Source organism: Bos javanicus, chromosome 8 (genome assembly GCF_032452875.1).
Source record: "Bos javanicus breed banteng chromosome 8, ARS-OSU_banteng_1.0, whole genome shotgun sequence".
In the NCBI taxonomy this organism is placed as follows: domain Eukaryota; kingdom Metazoa; phylum Chordata; class Mammalia; order Artiodactyla; family Bovidae; genus Bos; species Bos javanicus.
In genome coordinates this window covers 11,910,883-11,917,040 of record NC_083875.1, presented here as the reverse complement: position 1 = coordinate 11,917,040, position 6,158 = coordinate 11,910,883, and positions in this window count along the sequence as shown.

The following is a 6,158-nucleotide window of genomic DNA, read 5'->3' as shown; positions in this document are numbered from 1 at the left end:
TTTTCAGTAATTAGGGGCCTACTAAATATAAATTTTTTTCAAGTTACTTTAATGGAATTTTTTATTCTTAGCTTTTTTAATTAACATTATATTGATCCCATTGTCATGGGTCATTAAAAATATAAAAAATATAATTTTGTTCATACATAATACTCCCTCAACTGACTGTGCATATTCCCTCCAATGAACGTACCATATTGTATATAACCTTTCCTCTGTTATTGGCTATTTCAGTGTTTTCCAGTGTTTTACTACTAGGGCATTGTAAATTATTTTTTTGCACATAAATATTTTTGTGCTACTGTTTATTTTTATGGGAAAGTTTGCTAGAATCATACTGCCTGAGTCAACTGGATTATGATAAACCCAATAGCTCACCATCATCCAATAGAATTTGGTAATGGTGAAACATTTATATCTGCACTGTCCAGTATGGTGGCTAATCACCACATTTAACTGCTCAGCACTTGAAATGTGGGTAGTACATCTGCGAAATTGATTTTTTTATTTTATTGCATTTTAATTAATTTAAATGCAAATAGCCTCTTGTGTTAATCGCTATGGTATTGGACAGTGCAGCAACAGCAGTTCCAAGGTCTTAATTTGTTTGACTCTTGGAGACTTCCACAGAATGGCTCTCATTCTGTTTCCATAGCACTGAATTCAGGAAATTACTGTGTGGGTCTGGAGAGTCTGAAAATGCTAATGAGGATTTTGTTTATGCCTCATGACCTGGGCCTGTTGTCATATCAGGTGTGCTCAGCAGACAGGAGGCCAGGCTATGAGTAGGCTTGGATCTGCCTCATGAAAATAAACCTTATGAATACATGGTGAACCTAGAGAGAAACGCTTTGTTTCTAAAAGGGTTAGATGTGACCTTCTCTTACTCAGACATTACCATCCCTAACTGTGCACCAGTTGGTGAAGCGGTGGGGACGTCCATCTACATCTTGAGATGAGTAAATGATGATTAATTTACTCATATGGTGCCTGAGCCTGGTCTTTCCACCAGTATATACTTACTTCTGACATGTTTCAATAGAATAGTCATGCAAAGGGATGCACTTCTTTGAAGTTCTTTAGATACCTGAGCAGACTTCATCCATGAAAAAGTTAGTACCAATACATTCCCACCATTGACATATGTGAGTATCCGTCTCAGCAGCACCCTGCCCCGAGTATTGGTATTATTTTGTATATTTACAACTTGAATGGATTTTTTTAAATTACATAGCATTGTCATTTAAATTTGGAAATATTTTACCTCTACAAGCAAAGTGCTAAAGAGAGCTCCCTTAAAAACTTTTCTCTCTTGACCCTATACCCCACCTCTGGCTATCATTTCATTTCTCTGTTCCTTTTTTTTTTTTTAATTTTTTTTTAAATTTTATTTTATTTTTAAACTTTACAATATTGTATTAGTTTTGCCAAATATCAAAATGGATCCGCCACAGGTATACATGTGTTCCCCATCCTGAACCCTCCTCCCTCCTCCCTCCCCATACCATCCCTCTGGGTCGTCCCAGTGCACCAGCCCCAAGCATCCAGTATCGTTCATCAAACTTGGACTGGCAACTCATTTCATACATGATATTATACATGTTTCAATGCCATTCTCCCAAATCTTCCCACCCTCTCCCTCTCCAACAGACTTAACAACAACATCCTTTGAGTTTTCTCTGCTCTCTGCCCCCAGTTCCTCTGCTGCTTTTCCTTCTTGGACCCATTTCAGTCAATATTTCACCCCCGGCCACTCTACCAGAACTATTCCTGTAAAGGTGACCGATGACCTCCACGTTGCTAAGCCCAGTGTTCACTTTTTAGTCCTTTTCATATTTGTCAACAGAATCGATGCAATCACTATGCCCTCCCTGAACTGCTTTCTTCTTTTAGTTCCTTGGACCTCTGCTCATTGGCTCACCTCGCTGGCCACGCCTTCACAATTTCTTTTGCTGGTTCCTCTTCATCTCCCCAGCCTCAAAATATTGATGTTCCTTTGTACTTAGTACTGGAACTTCTCTAGCCTACTGATGTCTGCTCCCTAAGTTCTCATGAGATCTCTGCCTAAGATCTCATTAGTCCCAGGGATTAAAATGGTAATCATATCCCAACAGCTCCCAAAATTGTATCTCCAGCCCAGATTTCTCCCCAAACTCCAGACTTGTACATCAACTCTATCACCATCTTCACTTTGATATAGCAAATAAACATGTCCAAAACCAGGTTCCTGGTTTGCCCCTCAATTTTCAAATCTTAGAATCATCCTTGATTATATAATTTCCCTCACATCCCAAATATATCAGCAAATACTGTCAGCTTTACATTAGAATACATCAGAATCTAACCACTTCTAGCCACATTCATAAACCAATATCATCTCTCACCTGGATAATTACAATAGTTTCCTAAGGGGCCTCTATGCTTCTGCCTTCAACCCACCTTGTTTATTTTCTATACAACAGCTAGACAGAGCCTTTAAACTATGAGTTGGGACTTCGCCCTCCTTTCCAGAGCCTCCAGGTCTGTCTCTAACATGTAAGAGGCCCCATGCAAGAATCAAAGGAGCAAGGCTGCAGCTGATCCACGACAGACAAGCAGGATGAGCGTACAGCCTTTGAGCTCTGAAAGTCTTGTTGCCACAGCATAATCTATACACACATCTTGCTCTGTGAATGTGAGTGACCACATCTCACTGACTTGTATCCCCAGCACCTAGCACAGTGTCACACACATCATAAATACTCAAGTCGTATTGAAGAATTGATGCTTTTGAACTGTGGTGTTGGAGAAGATTCTTGAGAGTCCCTTGGACTGCAAGATCAAACCAGTCAATTCTAAAGGAAATCAACCCTGAATATTCATTGGAAGGACTGGTGCTGAAGCTGAAGCTCCAATATTTTGTCCACCTGATGCAAATAGCCAACTCATTGGAAAAGACCCTGATGCTGAGAAAGACTGAAGGCAGAAGGAGAAGAGGGTGACAGAGGATAAAATGGTTGCATGGCAACACCAATTCAATGGACATGAACTTGGGCAAACTCTGGGAGATGGTGAGGGACAGGGAAACCTGGTGTGCTGCAGTCCATGGGGTCGCAAAGAGTTGGACATGACTTGGCAACTGAGCAACAATAACAACAGTATTGAATGATCGCAACCCTTCTGCATTTCATCTGTCTGATTAAATGTGTTAGAGTAGATATTCTATTTTTTCCACTTCCAGAAATAAGGGTACTTTATAAAGGTATATAACAACAAAAAAATAACAAACATTTTTTATCACAATGAAAATAACTACATATATTATATGACTGGTTTTACCCAAATAGTATGTAAAATCTAAAAATTTTAACTGATTCTGTGGCAGTCTGCTACTTATTAATATATAAATACATCCATGACATGAAACAAAAATATTTAAGAAAGTAACTGAGTTGTAGATATTCTATAAGATATCTTCAAATCCTAGCCTCCCGTGATTTCAATAATCTCAGAAATAAAAGGTTCTGCATTTCCTTCTCAAACACCCACATGTTAAAACCTCATTAAAACCTGAATTTGCTTTTTCTTCTGATGAAAAGCTTTTGTACATAGCTGTATATGCTTACAGCATTGCAAGAACTGCTTAGGGTTTTAAAATCCTAGTGCGATCAGCCTGTACAGGCAAGAAATTAAATACTGAGAATGTCTTTTCTGTCCCTGAATATTGTCACCCTGAGTGATGTCTCCCACCTCCACCCACTTTTGCTGCTGACTTGGGCAAGTATACCTGCTGTTCAAAGACCATCTGAAATTACCTCTAAGAAGGAACTGATTTGAGAGAATGAGGCTTATAATTAGACAGTAATTGAAGTCTCCTGCAGCTTTATGCATGGGTCTTATCTAATGCCTAAGTAGGTGAACTGCATGACTTGAGTCAAATGGAATTGGATGCTTGTCCAAGTTAGAGGAGGTCTCTGCTCAGCGATGTTGCTTCTTTAGGCTCAGCTAGGTTTCCAGCACTACTGTCAGAGCACCTGCACACCACTAACGACTCTTCACCCCTGCAGAGTGACTGTCAGAGAATCACGGAAGAGTAGAGCCGAAAGGGTCCTCAGCTAGCTCCACATGCAAAGCCCTTGTTTCACAGGAAATTGAAACCCAGTGAGGTAAAGTGATTTGCCTCAGGTCACAGGTAGAAGAGGAGCTAGATCAGGGAATTTAGGAGGTAAGACAATGATGATTTGCTTGATTTACTTGATGTACATTGTTAGAAAGACAAAGGAACAGAGGACAATCCCACAGTTTCTCAGCTGGGCAAATAGGAAGAATAAGGGGGTCAAAGGAGAAGGGCAGGTCTGAAGGAAATTTGATGAGCATAGTTTCGGTGGTGCTGAGATTGAGGTGTCTGTGTGCCATACCGACAGATACCAAGCAGACAAGTAGGTATTATCAGACAATCAGATATTATAAATCTGAAATTGAGGGAAAAGGACAAAGCCAAAGAGATAAATATAGGGGTCATCAGCATAGCCAGCCATCAGCATAGCCATTAGCATCAAAGGGCTTTGTTAAAAATTAATAAAATAAAAAGAAGTTTTACAATGTAGTCTACAAATGAGTGGCCAAGGAGATGGGAAAGAGACCAGAATAGACAGGCAAAGGAGAGAGGGCTTCAAGAAGGGAAGCGTGGTCAGCAGTTGTGGTACACGCTGCTGGTTGCTTCTCCAACTTTTATTCTACTCTTCTTCCTCGATAACAAATCTGTAATTTTTTCAAAGTGGCAATAACTCTGGTCAACACCCCTCCCTGCGAACAAAATCTTGATTTCCCAGGGTCCTTTGCACAGAGGTGACCACTATGACAGCCTTCTGGCCAGTAAGGTATGATGTCTGACCAGTGAGCTACGACAGAGCTATGACAGAGTTCTTCATATAATGTCTATTTGGTGCAGCTGCCAGGAAAACAATTATTTTCCTGATGGAAATGGTCAGACAGCTGGCATCTCACTTTTGCTCTTTGCCTTTCTCCCTTTCTTCCTTCTTTCTGTCCAAAATAATGATTCTATGCCAGAGGTACAGCAGCTGTTTAGTGAGGAAGAGTAGATACTGGAGTGGAAAGCTGAGTCTGATTCCTGATCCACTCAGTGGAAAGAGTGGGAAACTTGGGAGTCAACCTTGGACTCCAATCACCATCTTACTTTCTTTGATCCTTGATTACAGCTTTAAATATCTTTCAAATTCACTTCCTTCCAACCACCCCTACTAGCCCTGCATTGTTCAGATCCCTGCCATGTCTTGCCTGGCTTATTGAACTGTCCTCCTCCAGGTCTCCTTGTTTACCCCTCAACCCCTTCCAACCTGTCCTCTAACCTACTGTCCCTGTCTGTCAAACATGGAATAGTTTCTGTTGATCCCTGCTTAAAACACTGCCACCACTCTTCACGGCTTAGAGTCAAAGGTTCTTAGCCCCCCAGACAGGCTCTTAATGACTTGGCTCCTGCCTTTTATTGATTATCACGTACTAAGCAATATGGGCTTCCCTGGTGTCTCAGACAGTAAAGAATCCCCCTGCAAAGCCGGAGAACCTGAGTTTGATCCGTGGGTTGGGAAGATCCCTTGGAGGAGGGCATGGTAACCCACTCCAGTATTCTTGCCTGGAGAATCCCCATGGACAGAGGAGCCTAGTGGGCTACAGTCCATGGGGTCACAAAGAATCGGACACAACTAAACCACTAAGCACAGCACAGCCCAAGCAAGCATCGCACTAGGAACTTTACATTTATTTAGTCCTCAGAGAGTTTGTTCACATATTTGATAGTAATATTTTCATTTTACAGATGCGTCAACTGATTCTCAAAGCAGTTAAATCACTTGCCCAAGAATACATGGTTAATTTAAGTGGGGAGAAGGCCTGGAGGTCAAAATTCTTTCCACCAAAGCACGGCCTTAATGAAAAATACTACCCCATCTCCTCCCCCTTCCTCCCCCGTCCTTCTGCGTCCGGCTTCTCGCTATTCCCCATCTACCCTAAATGAGCAGCCTTGTTTAAGAACCGCAGCCAAAGCCAGTCCTGCCCCCAGGGCCAGAGGAATCCAGCCCGTGCGCCCGTGGGGAGGAGGCAGATTGTCCACACCAGCGTGGGCGAAGGAGAGAATCGCCCAAAGCCAGAGCTGCTGGCCG